Source organism: Hyla sarda, chromosome 2, assembly GCF_029499605.1.
Source record: "Hyla sarda isolate aHylSar1 chromosome 2, aHylSar1.hap1, whole genome shotgun sequence".
Classification (NCBI taxonomy): Eukaryota; Metazoa; Chordata; class Amphibia; order Anura; family Hylidae; genus Hyla; species Hyla sarda.
The window spans coordinates 163,707,671-163,721,317 of record NC_079190.1 but is presented as its reverse complement, the minus strand read 5'-3'; the positions used below and the strand labels follow the sequence as shown (position 1 = coordinate 163,721,317).

General features: G+C 43.7%; 1 protein-coding gene across 2 annotated transcripts in view; it reads left to right on the top strand.

The window, feature by feature from the left end:
* Window positions 1-13,647, top strand: part of PCCA (propionyl-CoA carboxylase subunit alpha) — a 1,119,575-nt gene that overhangs the window by 192,104 nt on the left and 913,824 nt on the right. The window lies entirely within an intron of this gene.

Sequence of the window (13,647 nt, the reverse complement as noted above, 5' to 3'; positions counted from 1 at the left end):
ACGGACCAATCCAAAACGGCCCTGCCCCTGGGGAGCGGCGGCCATTAATCGCTCTCTTGTTCCTGTGCTGCTGATGACGGATCTGCGCAGCTATCCTCCGCAGTGACTAGGCCCATACCTTGTGGCAACCGCCATTCATACAAAACTGTGATTTATCACAATCCCTGTTAACTTCGCAAGATCACCGTACCTAAACAGACCCCTTAATCCAGACAGATCTCTGCACAAATCCTAATTCTATTAATCCTTGGATAAGTCAATGGTCCGCAGCATCTGTCAATCATTGCTGAGCTGTATAGAGACTGTATTACTAAGACTGTTGCTGTTAATTGGATGTACCGCAAGTACTTCAGTAAAGTTTATGCAAGTTCAAGTTCATCCCTATTGTGGACCTTCATTCATTTAAGCACGCACCAATTGTTTCTGGGAAGGGTGGTGATAGGCCGAAGATTTACCTCAGCGTATTAACCCTCATCCTGGCGTCACGAGTGACAGGGGTTAAATTAACCCCTCAAATACCGAAGCCACACCCCCACTGTATTATATCCCCCCAAGGGCTACCACATATGCAATGCATTTTAAACTTTAAAATATGCCTTTAAGTGTGTGTGTGTGTGTGTGTGTGTGTGTGCTCGGCGATTCGATCATCCATTCAAAGTACCGCAATCTGTATTGATCACGGCATCTGAGGGGTTAATGGCGGACATCCGCGCGATCGCGGATGTCCGCCATTACCGGCGGGTCACTGGCTGCTGATAGCAGCCGGGACCTGCTGCGCATGACGCGAGCACCGCTGATCATGGTGGCGCGTAAATGTACGTTATGGTGCGTTAAGTACCACTTCACCATGATGTACATTTACGTCCATTGTCGTTAAGGGGTTAAACTCCTATATTAGATGGGTCTAAGTCCATAAACATTTTTTCGTTCTATTTTGTTTAGTTTGCAAATTTTGCACTTTTTTGTTGTTGTTGCTTTTCTTTACAACGTTCACTGTGTGGGATAAATAACATTATCGTTCTATTGTACACGTCATGAACAGGACAATACCTATTATGTATGTAGGGTGTGTTTTTATTTTATTTATATATTTTTTTTCACACTTTATTAATTTGAGAACTTTCATTTTTATATTTTTCACTTTTTACAGGTTATACTATGCTGCATTACATCCCTTCCCAATTTATGTGTATAATTTAACCCCTTAAGGACCCAAGACGTACGCGTACGTCATGAGTCCCGGTCCTGCGATATAACGCGGGGTCTCACGGCGACCCCGCATCATATCGCGGCAGGGCTGCCGTCATAGTGAAGCCGCGACCCGCCGCTAATAGCGCGTGGCACTGATCGCGGTGCCGCGCACTATTAACCCTTTAGCCGCGCGCTCAAAGCTGAGCCGCGTGGCTAAAAACTAAAGTGAAAGTGCCCGGCTAGCTCAGGGAGCTGTTCAGGATCGCTGTGGTATAATCGCAGCATCCCGAACAGCTGTAGCACAGGAGGAGGTCTTCTTACCTTCTCCTGCGCTGTCCGATCGCCGAATGAATGCTTCATGCTTGAGATCCAGGCTTGAGCATTCAATCGCCGAAAACACTGATGCATCTCCATAGGAATGGATCAATCAGTGTAAAAGATCAGTTAATGCAATGTTATAGCTATAATATTGCATAAGAAAAGTGTAAAAAAAAAATAAAATAAAAATAAAAAAAATCATTAACCCTTTCAATTATCCCTTCCCCTGATAAAAGTTTGAATCACCCGGCATTTCCAAGAATAAAAAAAAGTGTAAATAAAAGTAAACATATGTGCTATCGCCGAGTGCGAAAATGTCCGAATTATAAAAATATACCGCTTTTTAAACCGCACGTTCAATAGCGTACACGCAAAAAAATTCCGAAGTCCAAAATAGCGCATTTTTTATCACTTTTTAGACCACAAAAAAGAATAAAAAGTGATCAAAAAGTCTGATCAGAAGAAAAATGGTACCGCTAAAAACTTCAGATCACGGCGCAAAAAATGAGCCCTCATAGCTCCCTGAACACAGAGAAATAAAAAAGTTATAGGGGTCAGAAGATGACCATTTTAAACGTATAAATTTTCCTGCATGTAGTCATGATTTTTTTTCTGAAGTGATACAAAATCAAACCTATATAAGTAGGGTATTATTTTAACCGCATGGACCTACAGAATAAAGATAAGGTGTCATTTTTGCTGAAAAATGTACTGCGTATAAACGGAAGCCCCCAAAACTTACAAAATAGTGTTTTTTTTTTTCATCAATTTTGTCGCACATTGATTTATTTATTTTTTTCCGTTTCACCGTAAATTTTTTGGGTAAAATGACTAATATCATTACAAAGTAGAATTAGTGATGCAAAAAATAAGCCATCATATAAAATTTTAGGTGAAAATTTTAGAGTTATGATTTTTTTAAGTTAAGGAGGAAAAATTGAAAATGGGGAAAAAGCCCGGGTCCATAAGGGGTTAAAAGGCAGCATTGTATGAAGTCAGACAGCCTGTGGTGGGGAGCTAGAAGTTGAATGTAGTATGTCATTCAGTCGGGAAGTTATGGCTGAGTTTCCAAGTTGATTCGTGCTTAAAAATTTTTGCATGGAAATTCCATTGCAGCAGCCTTTTGTTGTTTTCAATGGGATTCTGCTTCATCATGCACACGTGAGAATTTCCACTGTCGCAGAAATTCAAATTCCAGATTCCCGCAGAAAGAAATGACCTGTTCATGGAGGTGACACATGTCATATCCCTGGCCTGTTCTGGCAGAAATTCCACAGTGTGAAAGACCACTAAATGACCTCTGGAGTAACGCCCTTGATGCCTGGGACTTAACCTGTCCAGGATAAAGGGCGTACAGGTACGGCCTTGCATCCTGGTACTTAACCCCTTAAAGGAGTACTCTAGTGCAGAGTATTCCTGCTCCGTCCTGCCCGGTCTGCAAAATAAATGAAAATAAACCATCACTCACCTTCCTGGGTTCCCGCGGAGCGTCACTACAGCTGATCGGTCCTCTGATGCATCTCCTTCATACTTCCGGGTGTAACGAAGCGTCACATGGCGCGATGTTCAGCCTCGGCCGGCGATAGGCTGAGCGCCATGTGACACTTCGTTACACCCGGAAGTATGAAGAGGATGGACCGGAGGACCGATCAGCTGTAGTGATGCTCCGCGGGAACCCAGGAAGGTGAGTGATGGTTTATTTTCATTTATTTTGCAGCCTGGGCAGGACGGAGCAGGAATACTCTGCACTAGAGTACTCCTTTAAGGACGCAGGGTTTTTCGGTTTTTGCACTTTCGTTTTTTCCTCCTCACCTTTTTAAAGAAGATTAAGACCGGTACCTGGAGGAGAAGATGCGTGGGGACCGCCGATCGTTGATGGAGACAGCTGAGATCACGGCGCAGGTAGGGAAGCGACGGTGGGGGGGGGGGGGAAGGAAAGTTGCAGTAAAGCGATCTTTACTGTGGCAACCACTAGGAAGTCCAAACTGCAACTCCCAGCATGCCCAGACAGCCAATGGCAGTCTGGGCATGCTGGGAGTTGTGGTTTTGCAACATCTGGAGGGTCACAGTTTGGAGACCACTGTTACAGTGGTGCCCAAACAGTAGCCCTCCAGATGTTGCCAAACTACAACTCTCAGCATTCCTAGACTGCCCAGGCATGCTGGGAGTTGTAGTTCTGTAACATCTTTCCCTTCAGATTTTGCAATTTTCATGAAAACTTTGAAAATTGCTGCTCTACTTTGAAGCCCTCTAAAACGTCCGAATTATAGAAATATATCATTAATTAACCCCTTAAGGACAATGGACGTACTCCTACGCCCCTGTTTCCGAGTCCTTAAGGAGTACGTCCTGTCCATTCCCGGCCCCCCGCCGCTAGCCGGAGGGGAGCCGGTGCCCGATGCCTGCTGAAATCGTTCAGCAGGCATCGTGGCATATCGCCCTAGGGGTCATTATGCCCCCCCCATGTCGGCGACAATTCAGTCCAGCGATCTGCTGCGATTCCGGGTAAATCGGGTCTACAGTGACCCGGTGACCCGGAATTACTGGTTGATCGGGGCCGTCAGACGGCCCCGAACAGCCATGGCCAGCAGGGGTGAGGTGGCGCCTGCTGCGGGTGTCACTCCCGCAACCCGCTCCGCCCCTCTTCCGGAGGACGTGAGCGGGTGCGGGACGTGCACCCCAGGTACTGGGTACCCCGATCCCCGGCGTTAATGTTGGGATCGGGGCCCCAGGAGCGGCGACGGCAGCGGCGAGGGACTGGCCTGATGCGGCGTGGGGCAGCAGCAGGAGGTGAGTGACAGCCTCCTGCTGTTGCTTAGCAACAGCTCCCAGCATGCAAAAAGGGCATGCTGGGAGCTGTAGTTATGCAACAGCAGGAGGCAGACCACCACAACTCCCAGCATTCCCTTATGGGCATGCTGGGACTTATAGTTTTGCAACAGCTGGAGGCACATTTTTTCTATGGAAAAGTGTACCTTCAGCTGTTGTATAACTACAACTCCCAGCTTGCACAAACAGCTAAAGTGCATGCTGGGAGTTGTAGTGGTGCATCTGCTGGTTGTATAACTACAACTCCCAGCATGCCTGTTGGCTGTTGGTGATTGCTGAGAGTTGTAGTTTTGCAACAGCTGAAGGCACACTGAGTTAAGTAGCAAACCAGTGTCTCCAGCTGTTGCATAACTACAATCCCCAGCATCCCAGGCAAAGTAGTATGCCTCCGGCTGTTGCATAACTAAAGGACCCAGACCCAGCATGCCCTTCCGCTGTCTGTACATGCTGGGGGTTGTAGCTTTTGCAACAGCTGAAGGCACACTGGTTGCAAAACACTGAGTTTGTTACCAAACTCGGTGTTTCACAACCAGTGTGCCTCCAGCTGTTGCAAAACTACAACTCCCAGCATGCACTGATAGACCGTACATACTGGGAGTTGTAGTTTTGCAACAGCTGGAGGCACACTGGATGTAAAATTTTTGGGAAACTAAGCATGTTAGGTAAGAATTTTTTTTTTTTTTTTTAACATATGCAAAAGTCGTGAATCACCTGTGGGGTATTAAGGTTCACATTACCCCTTGTTACGTTCCCCGAGGGGTCTAGTTTCCAAAATGGTATGCCATGTGTTTTTTTTTTTTTTTTTTTTTTTTTTTTTTTTTACTGTCCTGGCACCATAGGGGCTTCCTAAATGCGGCATGCCCCCAAAGCAAAATTTGCTTTCAAAAAGCCAAATGTGATTCCTCCTCTGAGACCTGTAGTGCGCCAGCAGAGCACTTTTCACCCCCACATGGGTTGTTTTCTAAATCGGGAGAAATTGGGCTTCAAATTTTGGGGGGCATTTTCTGCTATTACCCTTTTTAAAAATGTAAAAATTTAGGGAAACCAAGCATTTTAGGGGCTTCCTAAAGGTGACATGCCCCCCAAAAAACCATTTGTCGCTCCTTCCCTTCTGAGCCCTCTACTGCGCCTGCCGAACAATTACCATAGACATATGAGGTATGTGCTTACTCGAGAGAAATTGGGTTTCAAATACAAGTAAAAATTTTCTCCTTTTTACCCCTTGCAAAAATTGGGTCTACAAGAACATGCGAGTGTAAAAAATGAAGATTTTGAATTTTCTCCTTCACTTTGCTGCTATTCCTGTGAAATACAAGGGTTAAAACACTTACTGAATGTCATTTTGAATACTTTGAGGGGTGCAGTTTTTATAATGGGGTATTTCTAATATGAAGACCCTTCAAATCCACTTCAAACCTGAACTGGTCCATGAAAAATAGCGAGTTTGAGAATTTTGTGAAAAATTTCAAAATTGCTGCTGAACTTTGAAGCCCTCTGGTGTCTTCCAAAAGTAAAAACTCATAAATTTTATGATGCAAACATAAAGTAGACATATTGTATATGTGAATCCAAAAAAAAAAAAATTATTTTGAATATCCATTTTCCTTATAAGCAGAGAGCTTCAAAGTTAGAAAAATGCTAAATTTTCATTTTTTTTTCATCAAATTTTGGGATTTTTCACCAAGAAAGGTTGCAAGTTACCATAAAATTTTACCACTAAGTTAAAGTAGAATATGTCACGAAAAAACAATCTCTGAATCAGAATGATAACTAAAAGCATTCCAGAGTTATTAATGCTTAAAGTGACAGTGGTCAGAATTGCAAAAAAAGCTCTGGTTCTTAAGGTGTAAAATGGCCTGGTCCTTAAGGGGTTAAACCGCACGGTCAATGGCGTACGCGCAAAAAAATTCCAAAGTCCAAAATAGTGCATTTTTCGTCACTTTTTATATCCTGAAAAAAATGAATAAAAAGCGATCAATAAGTCCGATTAATGCAAAAATGGTACCGCTAAAAATTCAGATCACGGCGCAAAAAAATGAGCCCTCATACCGCCCCATACACGGAAAAATAAAAAAGTTATAGGGGTCAGAAAATGACAGTTTTAAACGTATACATTTTCCTGTATGTAGTTATGATTTTTTCCAGAAGTACGACAAAATCAAACCTATATAAGTAGGGTATCGTTTTCACCGTATGGACCTACAGAATACAGATAAGGTGTCATTTTTACCGAAAAATTTACGACTTAGAAACGGAAGCCCCCAAAATTTACAAAACAGCGTTTTTTTTTTCCAATTTTGTCTCGCAATGATTATTTTTTTTCCCGTTTTGCCGTAGATTTTTGGGCAAAATGACTGACGTCATTACAAAGTAGAATTGGTGGCGCAAAAAATAAGCCATCATGTGGATTTTTAGGTGCAACATTGAAAGAGTTATGATTTTTTAAAGGCAAGGAGCAAAAAACGAAAATGCAAAAACTTGCAAAATAAATGAAAATGAACCATCACTCACCTTCCTGGGTTCCCGCGGAGCGCCACTACAGCTGATCGGTCCTCCGGTCCATCCTCTTCATAATTCTGGGTGTAACGAAGCGTCACATGGCCCTCAGCCTATCGCCGTCCGCCGCGATGTTCTGCCTCGGCCGGCGATAGGCTGAGGGCCATGTGACGCTTCGTTACACCCGGAAGTATGAAGAGGATGGATCGGAGGACCGATCAGCTGTAGTGGCGCTCCGCGGGAACCCAGGGAGGTGAGTCATGGTTCATTTTCATTAATTTTGCAGCCCGGGCAGGACTGAGCAGGAATACTCTGCACTAGAGTACTCCTTTAAGGGGTTAAAGGGGGTATTCCAGGAAAAAAAACTTTATTTTTTTTTTTCAACTGGCTCCAGAAAGTTAAACAGATTTGTAAATTATTGTATCAAGAATAGAAAAAAATTGGGGTATGTGCAGCACACAAAATAAATTAGTCGAGGCTATATGGAAAGTATTTACGCCAAAAAAATACCAATATAAAATAATATATAAAGGGAGAAAACGGGTACCAAATGCCTCTAGACTAATACCATAAATGGTACATGATGATATAAATTACAGAAAAAATATTCGGACTGTGCTTCACAAAATTTAATATAAAATAATTACAAATGAGATATAAATAATATAAATCAAATACATAAATATCTCCTTCCAAATACATAAATATCTCCTATACATAAATATAGCCTCCACAGCACTTGCCATCTATATCTCTCGGACGTCCAGCCAAAAATCACATCATCTATGGGAGTTGGTAACTATACCATTTTATGAACTGTTTCACACTTTACGATTACGGAGTGCACTTTATAAAAAGTGAATTATGTCGGTTTGCACAAAATTGGAGTAGCGGAAGAATATACTATACATGCGGATTTTAAAATATCCATTTTATTATAATACCATTACCTCCCCACAAGGGCCCTGTGGAAGGAGATATTTATGTATTTGATTTATATTATTATTTATATCTCATTTGTAATTATTTTATATTAAATTTTGTACATTTAAAGTGAAGCACAGTCCGACTTTATTTTTTCTGTAATTTATATCATCATGTACCATTTATGGTATTAGTCTAGAGGCATTTGGTACCCCTTTTCTCCCTTTATAGATTTGTAAATTACTTCTATTAAAAAATCCTAATCCTTTCAATAATTATCAGCTGCTGAAGTTGAGTTGTTGTTTTGTCTGGCAACAGTGCTCTCTGCAGACATCTCTGCTTGTCTTGGGAACTGCACAGAGTAGAAGAGGCTTGCTATGGGGATTTGCTTCTAAACTGGGCGGTTCCCGAGACAAGTGTCATCAGAGAGCACTTAGACAGAAACGAACAACTCAACTTAAGATTTTTTTAAAAGAAGTAATTTACAAATCTGTTTTACTTTCTGGAGCCAGTTGATGCATAATAAAAAAAAAAAACCTTGGTTAACCCCTGTAAGGATCTGTGGCTACGGGCAGCCAGGACCCATGGTTAATGTCAGGCACCTCCGATCGGGCAGATGCCTGGCATTAACCCTTTAGTATACAAAGTGACCAAAAATATGCAATTCTAGACTTTGGTACATTGTCTGTGTTTTAATTGACATTATATTTTTATAGTTCGGATATTTACGTCCTCCATTCATTTCTGTAGGATGGGGCGTGACGAGTGACCACAGCAATCGCGCCCCCTTCCATAAACATGAATGGAGGGGGCATGGTGTGACATCACGGCCGCCCGAACCCAATGATCATACATCTTATATCCTATCCTTTGGATAGGGGATAACATGCCCAGGGTCTGAGTACCCCTTTTGGACTCAAGGTTTTTCCATTTTTGCACTTTGATTTTTCCTCCTCACCTTCTACAAATCATAACTCTTTCAGTTTTCCACCAACAGTCCCATATGAGGGCTTGTTTTATGCGCCACCAATTGTACTTTGCAATGACATCAGTTATTTCACCACAAAATCTACTACAAAACCCCCGAAAAAGTTTTGAAAAAAAAACTGCCATTTTGTAATTTTTGGCTACCATTTCCACGCACTTTTCGTTAAGTGACACCTTATCTTGTTTAGATTCATACAATTAAAATGATACCCAATTTATATAGGTTTTCTTTTGTTTTTACTTCTGTTCCAAAACTATAACTTTGTGCATGAAAATTAGTACATTTAAAATTATCCTCCTTTGACCCCTAGAACGTCTTTTTTTCCGTCTACGGGATGTTTGAGTGCTCATTTTTTGCGCAATGTTCTGTAGTTTTTATTGGTACCATATTTGTTTTGATGGGACTCTTTGATTGCTTTTTATACTGATGCCAAATTACACAATTTTGGACTTTGGTATTTTTTTTTTACGTATACGCCATTGACTGTGCGGTTTAATTAACATTATATTTTTATAGTTTGAACATTTACGCACATCGCAGTACAACTTTTTTCATTTTGTTTACGTATAAATTTTTTTTTTTTTTTATAAATGAGGGGGGGAGAGGATTATTCAAACTTTTATTAGGGAAGGGTTAATTCACATAAACTTTTTTATTTTTGAACACCATTTTATAGTCCCCATAGGGGAATATGGCATGCAATCCTTGGATTGCATTCACTGTATAATGCTATGCAATAACATATTATTGATCAGTGTTATTGGTGCTCAATTGCTTCAGGCTGCTGAGGGCTCCTGGAGCATCGGAGCACCGATCGGATGGCAAGGAGGCAGCTAAGGGCCTTCCCGCCATCCGCTCAGCTAATCGGGACACTGTGGTTCTACTGTGGTGGTCCCAGTCAGCTCTGCTGGATTTTTTTCATTTTAGACCCCACTATGAACTTTGATCAGTGTCTAAGGGGTTAATGCCGGGCATCACCGCGATCGGTGATGTCCGGCATTAGACACAGGTCCCAGTGGCTGATGACCGCTGAGACCACAACACTGACGCAAGGTCAGCTCGTGAACTCACGTCATAGCAGGGGTGCGGGCGCAGGGCATTCAGGTTAAAGGGGTACTCCGCACCCCTAGGCATCTTATCCCCTATCCAAAGGATAGGGGATAAGATGTCAGATCGCCGGGGTCCCGCTGCTGGGGACCCCCGTGATCTTGGCTGCTGCACCCACCTGTACGGCCTCCACCTCACACCGGCAATGCTGGAGGCTTCGGATCCCGATCACAGAGGCGGCCCAGCGTGACGTCACGACTCGGCCCCGTGTGACGTCACGCCCCGCCCCCTCAATGCAAGTCTATGGGAGGTCCATCACGCCCCCTCCCATAGACTTGCATTAAGGGGGCGGGGCATGACGTCACACGTGGCGGAGTTGTAACGTCACGCTCGTCCGCCATTGTGGTCGGCATCCGAAGCCTCCAGCGTTGCCGGTGTGAGCTGGAAGCCGTACAGGTGGGTGCAGCAGCCGGGACCCCGGCGATCTGACATCTTATCCCCTATCCTTCCAAATTCCAAAATTTCATGAAAAATTTGAACATTTTGCATTTTAACATTGAAGCTCTCTGCTTGTAAGGAAAATAGACATACCAAATAAATTCTATATTCACATATACAATATGTCTACGTTATGTTTTCCAAAAGTAAAAAAAAACATGTCAACTTTATGATGCAGACAGAGGGCTTCAAAGTTCAGCAGCAATTTTCCAATTTTTCACAACATTTTCAAAATCTGAATTTTTCAGGGACCAGTTCAGTTTTGAAGTGGATTTGAGGGGCCTTCATGTTAGAAATACCCCATAAATGATCCCATGATAAACTGCACCCCTCAAAGTATTCAAAATGACATTCACAAAGTGTGTTAACCCTTTAGGTGTTTCACAGGAATAGCAGACAAGTGAAGGAGAAAATTCAAAATCTTATTTAAAAAAAATTTTTGTTTTTTTTACTCATGTTCTTGTAGACCCAGTTTTTGAGTTTTTACAAGGGGCAAAAGGAGAGAAATCCCTCCAAAATTTGTAACCCAATTTGTCTCGAGTAAGGAAATACCTTTTATATGTGTATGTAAAGTATTCTGCGGGCGCAGTAGAGGGCTCAGAAGGGAAGGACCGACAATGGGATTTTGGAGAGTGAGACTTTCTGAAATGGTTTTTGGGGGGCATGTCACATTTAGGAAGCCCCTATAGTGCCAGAACAGCTAAATTACTATTTTGGAAACTACAGCCCTCAAGGAAATTTTACATTTTTACAAGGGGTAATAGGAGAAAATGCCCCCCCAAATTTTCACTTGTTAACTCCAGCATTTCCGTGAGGGGTGTAGTTTCCAAAATGGGGTCACATGTGGGTATGTACATGGCGTGCTCTCACTTTTGAGCCATGTTGTGCGCCCGCAAAGCACTTTACATCCACATATGGGGTATTTCCGTACTCAGGAGAAATTGTTACAAACTTTTTTTTTCCTTTTTACCACTTGTGAAAAAGTATGGGACAACACCAGCATGTTAGTGTAAACATTTTTATATTTTAACACTAACATGCTGGTGTAGACCCCCACTTTTATCTTTTCATAAGGGGTAAAAGGAGAAAAAGCCCCCCAAAATTTGTAACACAAATAGCCCATATGTTGCACTAAACTGTTGCCTTGAAATATGAGTGGGCTCCAAAGCGAGAAAGCGGCATGAGCTTTTGAGGCCTAATTTGGGGATTTGCGTCCACCACCAAAATACCTTACGGTAGTGTTTCCCACACAGGGTGTCTCCAGCTGTTGCATAACTCCCCAGCACGCCTTGACAGTTTGTGGCTGTCCAGCAATACTGGGAGTTGTTGTTTTTCAAAAGCTGGAGGCTCTGTTTTGAAAACACTGCCATACAAGACTTTTTAAAAGAATTTTTATTGAAGACTGTGTTTCAGGGCGCTGTGATTTGCCACTTTAAAAAAAAAAAAAGAAAAAAAAAAAGGGTGTGACTTATCGCACACCTTTTTATAGAAGTTTGCGCACACACACTTCTCCCGCTGCCCCTCCCCCCCGCCACTGTAGAAAAAACAAGTGATGGCGGCTGGGCATATTCGGTGTAGGAGGCATATGCCTTACTTGTCTCCTACAGCGAATCTGCCAGTGAGGACGAGGAAGATCCTACTCTCCTGTGTTCTTCCTCGTCTTTCTCATCATCTAGTTCTGATGATTAGCCCCTTACACTGGCAGCATTCGTGCCCCCCATGATGGTGACCCAGTGGCCGACACTAGTACGATCGTCCATGCCGCTCGTACTAGGAGTAAGAGTAGAGCCCCCCCACCCAGACAAGTGTACCGCAGCTCCATTCCGGTGAACCTGTCTGGAGACCCCCCCCCCCCAGAGGGATATCAGCCACCGATTCCTGAGTTTGTTGGCAACTTTATTTCAGTGACGACTTGGTGAATCTAATGGTAGAGCAAACGAACTTGTACGCCCATCAGTTCCTCACCCACTACCCAGATTAGTTTTTGGCTAGGCCCAATAGATGGCACGCCATTGATGCAGCCGAATGAGGACTTTTTGGCGCCTCGTGCTGCATATGGGCCTTGTCAAAAAACCCAGTATCAGGCAGTACTGGAGAGGGGACTTCCTCTAACAGACTCCACTCTAAATTATGGGCATGACACAGGGACGGGTCAAGGCCAGATGGAAATGCTTCATTACACTGATAATGCGGCATGTCCCCTCACGAAGTGATCCGTGATCCTGCCTATGACTGGCTTTACAAAGTGAGGCCGGTCATAGATCACTTTGGGACCAAATTTTGGGAGGCCTATGTATTCCTAAGGTAGCTTGCTGGATAAGGGTTACCACGGTTACGTGGACAACTTTTATACCAGCGTCCCTCTGTTCACATCCCTCGCCGCCAGTTCCACGTTCGCTTGTGGGACCCTGCGGAAGAACCAGAGAGGCCTCCCTCTTAATTTTCTCCTGACACACATGCCCACGGGGGAGTCCCCTACCCTTATCCTTATACCTGACCATCAACAAGTTTTCATGTGTAAGAGGGATGTCCTTATGCTTTCCACAATTCATGGTAATGGCAGCTCACCAGTCCCTTTGTGAGGTACCACAACAACGGTCCTCAAGACTGATTGTATTCTGGGCTACAATCAGTATATGGGGGGAGGGGGGAGTTGATCTCTCGGATCAGCTAAAAAAAAAAATAGTCTGCGAACAGAGCATAAGTGATGGAGCCCCCACCCACTGACACACCCACAACACTGCCTGCGGTGGACAACACCCTGAATAGAGGTTCAATAGCCAGGTTAAAAAGCAGTGGCGACAGGGGGCACCCCTGTCGTGTGCCTTTTTGGGGATTGAACGGGGCAGACAAGAAGCCCGAAGTAGAGATGCGGGCCATGGGGGCAGTATATAGTGCCTGAAGAAAAGTTAGGAAGGGACCCGTAAACCTCATAGAACAAAGCACCTTCCACAGCCATCCCCAACGCACATTGTCGAAAACTTTTTCAGCGTCAATCTACTATGGCAGGGGATGGGTGAATAGATCTCATCCTGCACTGCTATCGCACGGCAAATATTTGCCACTGCCTTAACAAAACCCACCTGCAGGGGGGAGATCAACCTTGGCGAAAGCCCATCCGGCCCCGGCGCCTCCTCTCCAGTTATTGGGACATTGAGAGTATCTTTTTCATCACCCGTTAGAGGGGGGAGGTTGTTAGCCTCTGCCACCCAATCCTTGGAAGAGAAAGTCGGTACAGAATCTTCGGCATATAGGGATTGGAAATAGGATTGAAGAAGATCATTAATCCTCCTGGGGTCCCTTTTGTAACGTGCCCGAGCTATCCTTCAAGATAAAGAGATGGGAGGGAGGGGCGA